This window comes from Herpailurus yagouaroundi, unplaced genomic scaffold (genome assembly GCF_014898765.1).
Source record: "Herpailurus yagouaroundi ecotype Mexico unplaced genomic scaffold, PumYag 189, whole genome shotgun sequence".
NCBI classification, from domain to species: domain Eukaryota; kingdom Metazoa; phylum Chordata; class Mammalia; order Carnivora; family Felidae; genus Herpailurus; species Herpailurus yagouaroundi.
Genome location: NW_024412420.1, coordinates 4706190 through 4723114, shown reverse-complemented (window position 1 = coordinate 4723114; position 16925 = coordinate 4706190). Strand labels below are relative to the sequence as shown.

At 50.9% G+C, this 16925-nt stretch overlaps 1 protein-coding gene across 11 annotated transcripts in view; it reads left to right on the top strand.

Annotated features, from left to right (window-relative positions):
• The window catches only part of MSI2 (musashi RNA binding protein 2), a 394191-nt gene that overhangs the window by 29891 nt on the left and 347375 nt on the right, over positions 1-16925 (top strand). The gene's annotated exons all lie outside the window — the stretch shown is intronic.

Below are 16925 nucleotides of genomic sequence, written 5' to 3'. Positions count from 1 at the left end.
CCATATTCATGGTCTCTATGGTCCTCTGCAAATTAGTGGTCTCAGAAAGCTCTTTTCTTGTCTTTCCTTTTATTTTTCTCCTGGCTAACCCTTCATAAAAAGGCCCTTCCCTAGGCCTCCTGAGGAGCCCAGGAGGGCCTCCTTGTAGTGTGGGTGTGGGAGAGCAGCGCAGCCCGGAGACAAGGGGGCACAGCCTGCTGCCCCCCGCAAACACCCAGCCCAGCGGGGGCCACCCTGGGTGACTTGGGAGCTAGTGAGTTTGGAGGCCCTGTTGTACCTGAGTTTGGGTACCGTACGACTTCATGACTTTTCGCCTCTTCCACAAAATGCCTTGTGGCCAGCCTTGGGGACGTGCAGCGAGGAAAGGAGAGCGCGTCAGGGATGGGTTTCGGATCGAAGACCACCAGCGTAGACGGTCCAGTCCTAATTTGCTTCTTTAGCCCTGGCGCCCTGAGCGCCCATTCTCCGTGACTCGGTCGGCCGCACGCTTCAGTAGTGGTTGGTTCGTGTTTGGGGTTTGATGTTCTGCTTTGGTCTGGGCATCCAGATACGGGTGGGGGCTGAGGCTTCAGCTCCCGGAAGAGGCTCGCCGGGCTTCTAAGGCCTTTCTGTTCGTACCTGGGGCATTAGAAGGCCCTTTCCCTGCCTCCTTGGAGCCTCCCAGTTGCACCCATGGCCAGCCAAGTTTCTAGGCTCTCCTGTGAGTTACAAGCAGTCAAATGGGTTCCCTCCACAGGCCCTGCCTCGGGGAGGCAGGAGGTGGGTTTGGTGGCTTGTGAGTGAAATCAGTCCTTTGCTCACCCCTGCCTTGTGGCGGGTTAGAGAGACCATCTGCTGACAGTGCTTTGTGTCAAAGGGCTGGAGGACTGCACTGGGCCCTTTTCTAGAGGGACTTTACAGACGAGACGGAGGCAGTCAGACTCTCCCCTTCTGAGAACAGCAGTAGGGCTAGGTGTGGGAGAGCAGGCCCAGGGTGGTACCAGGAGCTTAGGGGATTTGGGGCTTCCTCGGAACTTCTTTCTTTCTTTTTTTTAATTAAAAAAAATTTTTTTTTATGTTTACTTTTGAGAGAGAGAGAGAGACGGAAGTTGAGGGGGAGAGGGGCAGAGAGAGAGGGAGACACAGAATCCAAAATAGGCTCCAGGCTCTGAGCTGTCAGCACAGAGCCTGACGTGGGGCTCGAACCCACGAACGGTGAGATCATGACCTGAGCCGAAGTCGGACGCTCAGCCGACTGAGCCACCCAGGCACCCAGATAGGGCCTGTTCTTAAAGACAGTTCTGGGATTGAATCCTGGCTGTGTGACCTGGCCAAGATACGTAACCTCTCCGAGCCACGTGTGTGACATATGTAAAATGAGGGTAATAAGACTGGCTTGGTGGCTGCGGTGACAGGTACATCTTCTGTAGAGCACCTAGCACAATGCCTGGCATTCAGTAGGTGCTTACTCAGTGCCAGTTGTTCAGCCGGGCTGGATCCAGCTGTTGTTGGGAAAAGCAGGAGGGTATGCAGGTATCAGCCGTACGCCCACTGCTTAATTCTGCTCGCACCCCCGCCCCCCCAGCCCCTCGGGGTCTGCCGACGCGAAGGTTCCCCTCCCAGTCACTCGGAGACAGTCCCAGCTTCTGGCTCGCCCTCCGTTTGTCGGCTTGCACTAGTGACCGAGGGAGGTTAGGGCTCCGCATGTAGAGATGACAGCTCACTCCGGCCTGGTTTCTGACTCCTCTTGATTTAGCGGGGTTGTGGAGAGGCTGGTGGTGGAAGGGGCAGAGGCCATGGGAAGATTGCGTGAGTGCGAACATTTAATTACTCGCAGTGCTGTAGCCCGGGGTTTCTCAACCTCAGCACTGTTGACATTTTGGGCTGGATAATTCTTTGTTGCTGGAGTTGGGGAGAGGGGAGCAGCGGGGTGTGTTGTGCGTATCGTAAGGTGCTTAACAGCATCCGTGGCTTCTGCCCACCGGATGCCAGTGGCACCCCCTCCCCAGTCGTGACAATTAAAAACGTCTCCTGGGGTGCACAGTCACCTGTGGTTGAGAATCATTGATGTAGCCTCACAAGTGGCTTCTGGACAGGAGGAAGGGGAGAGGTTTGTAGATGTTCTGAGGTTCTGTTCTGCGTGGGTTGGAACCTGGACAATGAAATACTCACAGATTTCGAGAGCTGGAAGGCAGCCAGAGAAGTGGCCTGGGCCAGGCTGCGGCCCCCGACAGTCCTCTATGCGGCCAAGTGAAGGGCAGGGAGAAGATATTTCCATGGGCCAGCTGCTCTGCAGAGTGAGGCTTCCTCCTGCTCAGGAGCTCCTGGCAGTCCCGTGTCCCAGGGCCTCTAGCAGGCGAGGGGCTACTCGTGAGTTGATCTGCCCTGTTATCTTCTGCACACACGAGTTCGGAGGGGCTCCGAGGCACAGGTTCCTCTGTGCGTACAAAACAAGAGTTTTATTTGAAATGAATCCAGTTGAAGAAAAAAAAGAAAAAGTTTCGCTTGCCAGGACTCTGCTGTCCTCTTTCCGGAACTCCTTTTCTTCCTTCTCTGCCTTCTGTCGAGGCGAGCCTCGAAGGGGCTGTCTGGTGAGACTGGCCGGCCAGGGATTTCCCTAGACCCTGATTAAAGACAAATTATCAAGTGGAAGTTGCCTGTGGTTGCTGTGCTTGTAAAACAGTCAGTTGTGTGCCATAAAATGCATCACGGCTCCCTTGGTGAGAGGGAAGAGGGCCGGGAAATATTTAGTGATGTTAGTTTGGTTTCCAGTGGTTTGGCTCCCACGCTGGAGGAAGGCAGCCCGTCGGCACGGTGTCTCAGGGTCTTGTTTTCTTAGCTTTTGTCTGGCAAGCGAACGAGTGAGAGGCTTGCTTCCTCTGGTTGGCGGGGAGCTTGGAGATGGGACCGGGATCTTGCCAGCAAGTTGCCAAGCAGGAGCTCTAGATCTTAAACTTGGGGGACCCGGATGGCCTTATGGGCTGGAAGTCCGCTGAGGAGGTCTCTGTGACTTTTATTTAGAACAAAAGACACTTGGGAGTGGAGAGGCAGGCCAGCCTAGGGGTTGAGAGCACAGGTGCAGGGACCAAGTATGAAGATGGCACTCTGGGCACGTTTACCCTAATCCCTTTGTGCCTCCATTTGTGCATCTGCAAAATGGGGACGAGGGTCATAGTGCCTCCTTCGGGGTGGCGGTAGAGAATGAATGGAAATGGAAGTAGAGGGGCTGAGCCGAGAGCCCGGCAGGGATTGAGAGACCCTCTTAGTTACACCGTTAGGAGCTATATTATTCTGGAATGCACGGTGACCTTTGCTTCTCCGGTTTCATGCCAGTGGTTCTTCCACTTCGCTGCAGAAAACGCACGTGGGCCCTTCCCTCGACACGCGGAATCGGTGGTCCCAGCCGAGGGGCCCGGGAATCTGCATTTGACGCCTCAGGCGGCCCCGCTGCGGGCATCTTCAGAGAACTCTGTGACTCTTGAAGGGCAGCATTTCTCAGATCCTCGAGGAATGAGGATCCCCAGGGTCATCACAGGGCCTTCCTTCACCCTTGGGGGTGTGGACACGGGTCTGATCTGGGCTGCTGCTGGGCGTGCTCCGTGTGGGTGGCTGCCGGCTGCTTACCTCCACCGGGGTCAGGTCCCGCCTGCGGGCAGCCGTAGGGGCGAGGGAGGATCACCTGCTCCGGCCCACGGTGCGTCCCTGTCTCTGGCTAAGCTAGCGTCCCACACCTGGCTCTCACTTTGCCGGTGAGAGCAGAGGGCCTGTTTGTAGGTTGTGTTGTTTCAGTGGGTAACTGGTTGTGTGTGTGTGTGTGTGTGTGTGTGTGTGCATGCGCGCACGCGTGTAAAAGAAAACATCAAAATGTTTGGGGAGTGTTTTAGGAAAATACCAAGGAGCAGATTGCCAAGACTCGCTTATATGTTTCTTTCTTTCCTTTTTGCTGTGTATATGTGTGATCAGAATCCCGGAGCATTCTGAAATACAGCTTTGGCTTTTCTTACCCCAACTGTTCTTTCTTACGGTGGAGAGGATACAATTCAGCACCAATAATACTGAGCAATAAATAACCCAGAGAAGATGAATAGCCTTGTGTGGTGGTAAATTAAAGTTGATTTATTGCACATAATATATACAGGTGCTCCTAATGTAATTAAGCAGCGAGGCTTTTAATGCTGCAGAATCTGAAAGAAGACCCAAGAAAATTGGGTCTTAATAAGGCTGATTGAAATAACAGCTAAACATGCTGCTTAGTACCATCAGAGGCTGGGTTGACTTTGCTGCTTTTTCTTATGTGCGGAGGTGACACGTGTGACCCGGTACCAGCAGGGCCACACTGGAGTTGTTTTCCCTGCGCTGTGACCTTGCCCCTCCTGTGACCAGAAGTCAGGTGGCTAGGCAGGGAACGGCCTTTTTGCAGGTGAAAGGCAAGGTTGCCAAGGGGTGTGGAACTCAATGACCCTGGCCTCATTAGCATCCCATTCTAGCTAACCCACCGATCCTGGAGTAAATTGACTGACTGAGCCTCACCAGGGCTGAGCATTTTGCTGGAGATGGGGAGACAGGACTGTAAACAGGAGTAAAACAGCCCCCTTCTCAAGGGAGGAGGATGCTGTAATCAAGGCAGAGGCTGGAGAATAAGGGAGGGAGGGGAGAATTCATGGGGAAGGTGCGTTTGTTGGGGGGAGATTGGGGGCAGGGAAGGCCTTTGGGGGTACCGTGAGTGCCGGCCAGAGAAGTGGGACAGCGGCCCCAGGGGAGGGGGGTTGGAGGTTGGTGGGGTCAGGGTTTAGGTGGGAGAGGAGGCTGGACGGTGGCTTGGGGCAAGATTTTGCATTTCAAGCCAAGATACAGAGCCTGCCCCTAAAGGAGGTTCTGGAACCACGGAGGTTTGCGAGCAACAGCAGGACCAAATGCACATCTTTGAGAATTTTGGGGCAGCATTGTGGGGATTGAGAGCGATCCAGTTGGTTAAGAGGGCAGGGCCTGCTCAAGAGCAGGGACCAGTGGGTATGAGAGCAGGGGGGCGAGGGTTAAGATGCCCCATGTGCCCAAGACCTGAGGACTCCAGGCGTATGGGGCCAGGGTGCTCCGAGGGAGGGTGAATCCGTGCCGAGCCAGTACTGGTGTAAGAACTTCCCGTGGGTGCTTGTTAGAAGCAGAGGTGGGAGGCCCTCCCCCGGGATCTCCAGCTGCTGAGGTCCCCGGTGCCTGCAGTCACCAGGGCCCCCAGAGATGCCATCTGGAGAGGTGGCTCCAAGGTTCCCTTGGGATCAAATGGGTTATTCCACGGAGAGTGTTTGGGGCCAGGAAGAGTGGAAGAATATCTACAACTTTTCCAAGTGCCTTAGGGGCTTCAGACTTTAGGGAGCTGAAGGAAGTGTGAATGTACCCTGACTGCACAGGTGTGCCCCACTTTAAGAAAACCCGTTATAGAAACACCTTGCCTTCTGGAACAAGCAAAGTGAAAGAGAATTATTGCTGGTAGCAAAGGTTTTAGAAGAAGATCCTTTTCGGTAATGAGCTGATCTTTCAACCCAAAACGTAAGGTTTCGTTTTCCCTCGGGAGGGCCTCTATCACAAAACCAAAGACATTTGGGGAGTTTACTGCTTATGTTCAACAGGTTAACAAAACAAAGCAAAACAAGTCCATCTACTTGGCCAGCAGTCTTTGGAGTGCCCGAGGTTTTCAGAGCCGCCCCTGGGTGAATGTGGAGTGGTATTTTCTCTGGAGCCTGGGGCTGCAGCTGAGGCTGGGGAGAGGGACAGGGCCTCACTGTTGGAAGCACTTTCACATGGCACGTCCTGCTTCTAGCATGGAGTACGGAACCACCAAGGTGGAGTATGGAACCACCAAGGGGCACGTGCAGAGTTCGGGGGCTCCTTACCCTGCAGGGCTGTTGGGCTGAAGCCTGTTGTGAGCTCATGGCTATGAAGCCCTCCTTTCCACCTCCAGCCCTCCTGCACCCCCCCCCCCCCGTCACCCCTCCTCCCCCAGGCGGGACAGTGCTTGGCTCTACCTTATCATTACTTGATTATTTGTGGAGTTAGAAAAGACTTAAGTATCTGATCATGATTTTTTTTCCTGGATCTATAGCACATCCTGTGAATATATATATAGTCAGTGCTTCTGTTATTTGTTTTTAAAGGAATACGGGATGTTAGATGTCACAGATGGATAGGTGATCCGTGTTTACCTTTTTTGAGGATCGGTCCAGAGACACTGAACAAAGCTCCTGTGTCTCTCTTAAGTGGGTGTGTGCATCTCCACTTCTGTCTCTCCTGGTGGTGTGGGACTGGGGAGTAGATCAGCCCTACAGATGGCCCAAATGAAGGCTTCCCGAGGTGGGCTTGTTTACTTTTGATGGGTAGAATGAATCCCAGACTCGAGAGCATCCAGCTCTGACCGGCACCAAATCGAATATTCGCCTGACCTTTTTATTCCAGTGAGTGGGAAGAGATCCGTGCTTCCATTATCATAAATCTTGCCTGGCTGTTTGCTCTGATACAGCACTCCAGTTGGGTGCTGTTTGAGCATCTGGCTCTGGGGTTTAAGTACCGGCAGGTGCAGGAGGCTGTGGCCCATGAGCGAGTCAAGGCGTGGGCACCACCGGGGTGGGTGTGGGGGGAGAGGACCAAGTTGGGTCTGTCCTTGGGCGACTTGGTGGGTTCTCCTGAGTGTGCCACACCAACCCCAGCTGCAGGGGGCTCGTTGCCGTGGGGAAGTGAACTTGACTGGTAAAGTCCCAAGGCGATGCCAGCTGCAGGACGGGGGCGGTCCCCCTCCCCCCTGCATCTCACACACCCCGTCAAGAGGACTCGTCTTGTCTTTGAACCTTCCGACCACAGCCACAGGCCAGTTGATGCATTCTTTGTGCTCCCGAAGGACTTGGCAAGTTGGCTAACAAGGACACGTTTGTTAGTTCCTCTCTTCATTCATTATTCATGCAGCTAGTGGTCATTAGCATTTAGGAATGTGGTTTCTGGGGGTAGTTGAGTTGTGTTCGTTCATTGAACAAACATTTGTTGATCCCCTCCTCTGGGCTGGGTGCGGGGCATGGTGCTAGGGTTACAGAGAAGAGGAAGGGGCCTCCTGTGCTCTTGAGTGTGCAGGTAACCCACAGGCGGAGGTGCTAACTCAACAGAGGATGCTAATGGTGTTACAGGCCCAGGGGGCTGCAGTGTTGGGGAGGGGGAGGGAGGGCTTCACAGAGGAAGTGACACTTGACTTTGGCCTTGGGGAGTGAACAGGCAAGAATTACAGTGGGGGGGGGGTGCGGGGAGCATTCCCCCCCCCCCCCCCAGGGCAAACATGGTTCTTGGGGTTTTGTTGTTTCCGCCCTGATGGATGGTCACGTGCCTTCCTGTCCTCCTTCCCCCCTGGAGCCCATGTCACTGAGGGGAATCAATCTGGTGGTCCTGCTCGCAGTGAGGGAGGAAGAGAGAGACAAGGGTGCTGATGACTCATCCAGGTTCCCCGTGGCTAGAACGAGAGCACACTTCAAAGCCTAGGGCATATCAAAGATGAATTGTGTCACACCCACTGGGTGTTCTACACAAGAGCCCAGTTTCTGGCTCGGCAACAAAAAGTTGGTCTGCTTTGGGGAGACTGTGTGTGTGTGTGTGTGTGTGTGTGTGTGTGTGTGTGTGTGTGTTTCACAAGTCGGGTAGCTTCAGAAGGCATCATTCAGAGAGGTGGGCTAGGTTGGTGTTCAGATGCTGGTCTGTGCTATGGGTGCATCTCTCTCTGTTTCAAACTCTGTTTTTCTTCGTTCCAGCCAGTGTTTTATTACTGATATGAATCACTGAGGGGCTCGGAGGGAGAGAGGAAAGGGTTCCTGTATAAACAGCTGTGTTGCTGATTCAATCTACAAAGTGGATTTTATAGCTAAAGTATTTGTTCTTGCTTTAAAATGCCAAAACAGCACTGTCATTTCCTCGGCTAAAAGAGGGGTCTTTGAGAATATGGGGGCCTTTTCCCATCACAGACCTCTCTTATGGAGAGAGGAAGCAGTATTCCAAAGAACTTTCTTTGAACCAGTCGTTTCTAAAATATTCGCGTGCTCAGAGGAGAAAAATTTTCTTTTCAGAGTTGGAGTTACTGGTTCGCGTCCTCTTTTCGCCCTACCACCAATTCTGGTTAAAAAAAAAAAAAATACTAATAATCCTCTCTGGTCATCACAGCTGAGTACCTGCCTAATGTTGGTGTGTAGATATTTCATTTTCTTCTTTATGCAAGATTTCATCTTTGCATGATCTGAGATAGTTGGCTGCCCTGAGATTATTAATAAATTGAGACAGTTAATGGTGTGTGACTCAGAACATATATTTAAAAACAAGTTGGAATAAGAAATAGGTCTTTTACAAAATTAATTTTTTGTTAGGCTCCTCTCTTGAGCCTTTTTGTTTGAAGCCAGCTTGCTTTGTAATGTTCATATATGCCCGATTGCAATTAACATAAATTACTTTTAAATACCAGTTAGTTGCCGTGGAGAGAGGCCAGGGTTGTGGCTGCTTATGGAGGGTTAAGAGGTTTGGTCATTGTCTGGGTTTTAATCTCACTGTAGATCAAATTCTGTTCCCTTTGGAGGCTGGCAGATCGTGTCAAAGATTGCTTTCTTTGATGGTGAGGAGAAGGGCTAAGTCTTTGCCCTGACTGCCAGGACATTTTCTTACCAAGGGAGAATAAATAATCATAAAATGTTTTTCTGGTTTAAAAACAAGTTCTGTTAAATGCAGTGTGGATATTCTCGTTGGGATCCTGGAACAGAAAAAGGATATCCGTGGAAAAACTGATAGAATCCAAAAAATGTCTGCAGTTAATAGTATTGAATCAAAGTTAATTTCTTAGTTTGATAAATGTATCGTGGTTAAGGGAAGATAGTAACATTAGGGGAAGCTGGGTGAAGGGTATAGAGGGACTCTCTCTTTGCCTTTCTCCTGTCATTCTACAACCATTTCAGAATGATAAGCTCTAAAGAAAAGGTATATTGGGGGTATTCCTTTTGGCTTGTTTGGGATTTTATTGGTCTCACATGCATTCAAAACGATCTGCCTGGAGGCAGGGGAAATTATTCCATTCCTGCTTTGGAAACTGGGAAGTGAAGACCTCAGGGGACCCAGGGAGCCCCTCACTCCTGGCTTGTCCCCCTTCTCATCCCATTCATTCCCCCCTTTTCTCCATCAAACGGATGGCAGATCCCTCCCTGCCTGCACACCCACACCCTTCTGAAAACTTGTGGCTGGCCGACCTTCTCATCGCTTGCGTGGCCTTCCATCGCCTGACGTGAGCAACCGTCATCCTGCGATACCCTGTCCTTCTCCTGGAAGGAGGCTGCGATCTGTGCTTTTTCCCCACAGATGTTAACTTTTACTTTAGCAGCCAGATTGGAAGCTTCCTGAGAGTTGCAATTTTGTTTTGGCCTCTTTTAAAATTTAGTTTTCAAAGTTTCTCCATTATATGGATAATGCATATTCATGATAAAAAAATTAAACATTAGAGGATTTGTAGCATCCAAAGTAAAAGTTCCCCAGAGGGCTCCCTCCCTTCTCTACTGCCATTAATGAATTAGAATACATTCTTTCATACTTTTTTTTTTTTTCCCCAGTGTAAATTACAAATGTATATTATGGCTTCCAAGTATGAGATCCTGTTATACATCCCACTTTGCGGTCTGCTTTTCTCAGTGAACAAAATCCCTTTGAACGGCTGTGCCTCTGGGCACCTTGTCTCTCCCTTTGGGGTGTCCCGCCATATATTGACCGGCACCGTTGCCAGGCGCACTGTGAACATGCAGTAGGTATGGACTGTTATTGTTATTGTTATTGTATTCAGTCAGGTGACTTGACTGAGAACACATGGTAAACGTGTGCTCGGATGAGAAGGCGCAGGTCGATGTGGGAGTGGTTTACGATACAGCCTTGGTTTTGCTGGGAGAGACACATATTTATCTGCTCAGTACCTGGGATCAGCTTCCTCGAACAGATACAGCGTTAGAATTTCAGGAGCTGGAATCGTGACAAGTGGTAGGAGGGTGATTTGGGAAGGGGAAGAGGACTAACCAAGTCGCAGATCCCTTGGCGTTGTGGGTTGCAGCACGGATGGCGGAGTAGGGGTCCATTCTTGGCAGTTCATGATAAGTTGAAGTGCAGGGGGCGGGCATTTGGTCCCCAGTAGCTTTTGGGGCTTCCTGGAGCGAAGGGGACACTAGTGATACAGAGAAGCTTCTGCTAGGTTGAAGGGGAATTGAGCAGAGAATGACTAGGAATTTGTAGGCATTAAGAGGGAGAACACGGGGTGCCTGGGTGGCGCAGTCGGTTAAGCGTCCGACTTCAGCCAGGTCACGATCTCGTAGTCCATGAGTTCGAGCCCCGCGTCGGGCTCTGGGCTGATGGCTCAGAGCCTGGAGCCTGTTTCCGATTCTGTGTCTCCCTCTCTCTCTGCCCCTCCCCCATTCATGCTCTGTCTCTCTCTGTCCCAAAAATAAATAAACGTTGGAAAAAAAAAAAAAGAGGGCGAACACTTTGGAGAGTTTCTTGATGAGGAAACCCATCTCTGCTGGCAGTGCTCCGTGACAGAAGCTTGTTGAAGGAGGCTCTGAGAGCTGTCTGCAGGGTGCTTGCGGAGTGGGGGACAAAGTCTGTCTCTGACCTGCTGGGTCCTCAGAAGTCTTGGAAAGTCCTGTTTCTTCTCTGGAAGAGGCGTGGCACTGTGGAGTGCCCAGGGGTGGGAATCCTTGTTTGGAGAAATCCCGGAAGCCCTATCTCTGCTGATACAACCCCCGGTTAGCGATGCGCTGTGGACGCAGAGATTTTTCTAGGGTAGATTTTGCTTTGCGGTTTGAATAGATTCATTTCCCTTTTGGTTTTGCGTCTCCCTGATAGAATTTTGACTTAACTCAAGGGAAAAGAGTGGTAGTACGTACTGAGAGCCCTTAACAAGTAAATTCCTTTGGAGGGAATGAGAGGTCCCAGAGGGAAACACGGTGGTAGGGAAGATGAGAGGCGTCTACCCTGCGTTTCGTTGTTGTTTTTTCCTCCACGTGTAACATATCGCTTGTACACGCGAACGTGAAATGCACATGTGAAGTATGAACGACACTACAACAGATACCCACATACTCCCCACGTTGCTTGGAAGTGGAGTATTTCCAGGAGTTCACACCCCTTCTGTGTGTGTCTGCCACCCACCCTGTGTAAGTTTGCCTGCTTTGCACCCTTATAAGAATACTTTGTCTCGTTTGGGGGGAATGTCGGTGCCTTCGTTCCTGTTGATGCGCGTGGCTGCGGTCAGTTGCTTTCAGTGCTGGATGGGGCTTGCCGTAGGAACGGGGGACAACCATTCTTTTCTCCTTTTAATGGACATTCGAATTCTTGAGGGTGTTTCCTTTTGTCCCCTCGGTGTTGCTTGTACGCATCTCCTGGCGTCTGTATGCCACAGGTCCCCAGAACATATGGCCAGGCGTGGGGCTGCGGAGTCGGGAGGTGTATAACTCTAGTTTACCGGGACTCATGTTCTCAAGACACCCTGTGGCAACCCTGTACCCCTGTCGTGGCTCCGGACTCTCACCAACAGCTGGTATTGTCAGACTTCTTCACTTTTGCCAATCGTGTGGTATCTCCTTGTGGTTTTAATTTGCGCTTCCCCAGTCGGTAATGAGGCTGAACGGCATACTTGTTTTTGTTGTTGTTGTTTTGTGTTTCGTTTTGTTTTAGGGAAAAGAATGGGCACGCTATAACATACTTCTTTTTTTTTTTTTTTTTTTTTAATGTTTATTCCTGTTTTGAGAGACAGAGACAGAGCACGAGTCAGGGAGGGGCAGAGAGCGAGGGAGACAGAGAATCCGAGGCAGGCTCCAGGCTCTGAGCTGTCAGCACAGAGCCCGACACAGGGCTCGAACCCACGACGCGAGATCGTGACCTGAGCCGAAGTCGGACACCCAACCGACTGAGCCACCCACGGGCCCCTCTGTAACATACTTCTTCTCCCGTGCTACAAAACCGGCTGCTTTGGTAGGCCCGTCTTCCCTAATGCTGTTTTCCTGCCTTGGGACAGAATCAGATGGATTCGTTTCATTCGGTGGGAGAATTTGGGGGAGCATCTGTTAGCTGGTGACACTTGGGTTCTGTGTGCTGTCTTTGGGGAACACAGCGGATGCCCGGTCTGGTTGGCCCTTTGATTTTAGGAAAGGCTCCTGAATGACAGCAAGGTGTCCTTTTCCTTGTCTGATGGGAGCATGCTGTCCCTTCCATGTAAATTCGCAAATAGATGAGAGTCCAGGCAGAGTCCCCCCGGGGTGTTTGGTGGCAGGCAAGGGAGTGGCTTTCAGGAGGCCCTGGAGATGATCCCAGGCAAACATTAGGGACATTGGTGGTGACTGGCTGGCTCTCTAGTGAGGAAGAGGCGAGAGGGAGAAGTAACGCACTTGTATGTGAATAGAAGAGAGAACAGGACCCGACTCCCAGTGGGGGGTGGGGGGAGGGTCAGAGGTCCATGCAGGGGTTGGGCAGGATTGTTGGGGTACAGGAGTTGGGTGTTCATGGGGTGGTTCCCACATGCGTACTAGGAACCTGTTGGCCAGCAAGGATCCTGCCGTGGATGAGGCTTCTGGGGGAGGGCGGCCTGTTTTACTACATGTTCAGATGAGTGCTTTCATGTGAAAATAGACCTTTGATGTTCTGGAAAACGAGAAAGAAAATCAGCTTTAACACCTGGGGAAGAGAAGCTGCCTGTGGGAAAAAAAAAAAAAAAAGTTCTGTTATGAAAGAATGGTATTGCACAACTTAACATATGCTGGGTTGGTTGTTCGAGTAAACCCCACGAGGAGCATCGCAGGACAAAATCTAGGCTTTCAGTCTCAAGTAAAAGCAGGTTGAGAGATACAGGGGTAAGGGGGAGTATCAGAGGCTGACGTGGTATTTGTATTACGGACACAACTATGTTTATAAGTCTTACCTGTGCTACGGACAAGGTCTGGGAGGGAACCGGGATGGCGGGTTTTGTGTGTGTGGTGGGATAGTGAATGTTTTAAAAGCTCTTGTATTATTATTGTCTAAGAAAAAGCCTTAACTGAACCTGGACCCTGCAGCCTGTTATTTTATCACACCGCTCTGAATGCCTGCCAGCACGTTGGTTTATTGAGTTCCTAATGTGATGGGCACTTTGAGCGGCGAGAAGAAGCTTACAGACCACTGTGGGGTACTAGAATGTAAACACCCAGGATGTAAGCGATACTTTGCCAGTAGGGTAATGGGGGTCATGCAAGGTGGCACCCAGCTCACTGCCCGTGCAGGTGGACGAAGTCGCGGGCTGTTGTTGGGGGCTTTGGGGAGGACTTCTCAGAGGAGGTGGTCTTGAGGGAGCCCCTGGCGCACCTGAGGATCTGATAAATGGAGGAGGAAAGGTCGTCGGGAGGGAGGGGGAGCTTCTTCCGAAGGGAAGGGGCCCTTAAGGACTCCTTGACTGCTGGGATAAGGAGTAACTGATACGAATTCACCCACTACTCCTGCCCGGGAGCTCACCCTCTGTCGCCAGTCTTAGGCTATTTTTGGCTAGGTGGTCTTTGAGCCTACGCTGAAGACTTCGGACCCTCTCCTGAGAAGAATGGTTAGGTACACATGCACTTAGAACCACAAGAGGCCCCCACACAGGGGGCTCTGCCTACAGCGTCCGAGGACTCCCCATCCTTGGGGTGCCCGAGTCAGTGGAACAAACGTGTATTGGGCGCCTACTGTGTTCCGATGTTTTGTGAGGCTTTGGGTATACGGCAGAAATAGACGGGCCAAATCTCTGTCTTCAGGGGCAGGTGCCCTCAGGATTCAGGGCCGGGCTACGTGGGGTTCAGTGGTGCGGGTGTGTCTGGTGTTTGTCATGGCTCATCGTTCCGGGAGGGTGAACCACTCTGCCAGGGTCTCAGAGGAAGCCAGGCGTCTCCGGGGATGTTGAGGATGAGGGTTAGGAACACTCTGGTTTTCTGGGCCCTTTTTCCTTAGCAACACCCGCTTACCTAGAGCCGGTGGTGCGTTCTCCTCCCCAGCAAACGGCTTTCAGGAAGAATTAATAAATTAATCTTCTGGGAAAAGAATCTGCTTCAGCAGCCCGGGCCGGGACTTGGCTAGTGTAGTCAAACACACGTTGATAACTGCGTGTAGTTGCTGACAAGGTTTGGGGCAGCTGGGTCCCGGCCTCGGACATCAGGCCCGCCTCGTTGTGAGCGCGCGGCTCGGTTCACGAAGGGGAGAGGCAGCCCGTGGGTGTTACTGGCGTTAAAGCTTGCTCTCACGGCAGTCGTGTGAGGACGCAATCCCATTTTACAGAGGGGGAATCTGACACACAGGTTAAGGCTCGCTCGCTAAGTAGTAGCTGTGGTTCCATGGAGACCAGGGTCGTATATGCTGTTCCTTTTCCATCATTTAGATGGCCTTCCCATGATCCTCCTTCCTCTAAGCAACAGGTAGCGTGATCCACACGGTAGCGTGAAAGGCTCTGCGTGAACCGTCACTTCCAACTGGAAAAGCATTTCTAAACATCTGCTCTCTCTCTATTGAAAGAGAATATGACGCCCGTACTGTATTAAAGTCAAGGTACACACATTCATTCACCAGATATTTATTGAGTGTCTGTTGTGTGAGTAAAACCAACAAGGATCCCAACGTGGTGAGCCTCTCCTTGGGTCTGTCCCCGCAGGGTAGAGGGAAGCCTGGCTCCTGCCTTCCAGGGTTGGGAGGGGGGACGCTGGGGAGACTGAGCCAGGCCCCACCCATTCCTCAGTTTGATGAGGAAGAGCTTATCTGGCTACCTGGCTGCCTCTCGTGTTTCAGTCTGCTTGTCCCTTACCACCTGCAGGCCTTCTGGGGCTTGGAGTTCACTGGTGCCTGTAGAGAAGAACCTTTTCGGCTTGCTAATGAGGGAGAGAGTGAGTCCCACTGAGATCTGCTTGTTAAAAAGTTAGACTCCTCTGCAGTTTCGCTGAACGGATGACCTTACCGTGACTGAAGAACCAGATGGACTCTTGTCCACTTCTTTATGTCTCCTTTGGGGACATCTTCCCCTTCCCTGTTGTTCTCTTACTCCTCAGCCACAGGCCCTAGAGTTTTCCAGTCTAGGGTCTGCAGTTGGTCAGATGAGGATGAGGTTCGATGGGTCAAGCAGGACGCCGCTGTTTGTCCTGAGTGGATGGGCGGGAGGGAGACTCTGTGGGCCCCTCGTGCCCCCAGCATTGGGAGTACCCGCTGATAGATGCGCATGCATGCCCTTCTTTAATGTTTATGTGTTTTTGAGAGAGGGAGAGAGAGGGAGAGCGTGCTAGCGGAGAGGGGCAGAGAGAGAGAGGGAGACACAAAATCCAAAGCGGGCTCCAGGCTCCCAGATGTCAGCACAGAGCCCGATGTAGGGCTCGAACCCATGAACTGGGAGGTCATGACCTTAGCCAAAGTTGGACGCTCAACTGTGACTTACTATGGAAATACGGTGTAAGACTACCTCCCATATCCTATGGAAAAGAAAAGTGATGAACTAAGTAATTATTTGGTGTTTGGAAGGATTCACTGGGGCTCTCTCAGCTGGGGAGTCCCTGGTACAGTTATATGAAGACTTGTTCTTTGGTAAGTACGTTTCCATGATTTTTGAGGAACAGTTTTGAGCTCCAGTGCCTGCTTATTCTTGAGGCATTTTCATAAATCCTCAAGTTTCTTCTCTGTGTTTTAACACTTCATATACCCCTTGATGGTTAATTTTATGTGTCAGCCTGACTAGGCCATGATGCCCAGTGGTTTGGTCAAACGCTGGTCTGGATACCGCTATGAAGGGATTTGTAGATGTGGTTAGCAGTTTCAATCAGTTGACTTTCAGTAACGCAGATTACCCTCAATAATGTGGGGGGGGGTGTGCCTCATCTAATCAGCTGAAGACCTTAAGAGCAAAGACTGAAGTTTCTGGAGCAAGAAGCAAGTCTCCCTCTCAAACTGGATCATAGAAAACTGTGAATTTTCCATTCTGCTAGCCTGTCATGGATTTCTTGACTGTTCCCATAACTGTGAGCCAATTCTTTGAAATAAATAACCTTTTATTTATTCCATGTAATATAACATGGTACATATACTATATATACATATAGTGTAACATATAATATATAATACAATATAATATAACATAACATAATATAAATCTCCTGTGCATTCTGTTTCTCTGGAGAAGCCGGACTAATCCACTGCCTGTCACAATAATTGCTTGTTTAATTTTCTCCCTGTTGGACGGTACGCTCCATGAGAGTAGGGACAGTGTCTGTCTTGTCCCCTGCTCTACTTCAGGTGCCTTACCTACAGCCTGACACACAGAAGATGGTTAGTAAATATATGAAGAGCGAGTGAAGGCATCTGTTCACCGAGAGGCAGTGGAATTTGGCCTCTCTGTGGTCAGACAGACCCGACTCACAGTCCTGGCTCTATCATTTATTAGCTGTTGGATGGCACATTCCTCATGTGTAACAGAGGGGGGATGGTATCTGTCCCCCAGCGGTTGTAGGGATGAAATGAGACGATGTGTTGTTGGGCACATAGGAGTTGTAAGCCAGAGTGAACCAAACAGTGATGATGGCTACTCCTGTTAGCACCACTGCCACCACCACCGCCACCGAGCAGTGCCACCATCATTTTCCACGGTTATTTCAGGGATTCAGTGAGGAAACGAATATAACATTCCTAGCACACGATAGAGGGTCAGAATTGCAGGTTCCCTCCTAAGTACCAAGCTCTTTCATAGGCATCTTTTCATTAATTTCTGTTTAAATGCAGTGAAGCAGTTGCAGTTGCCCCATGTTAATGATGAAGAAACTGAGGCCTAGAGCTGGGGTAAGTGACTTGTCCAAGGTCACCTCCTACCATCTGGCAGGTTTCCCAAATTGAGGGCTCGCCTGTATTTTTGTAGCAGTGGGCGGATAGCATGTCCT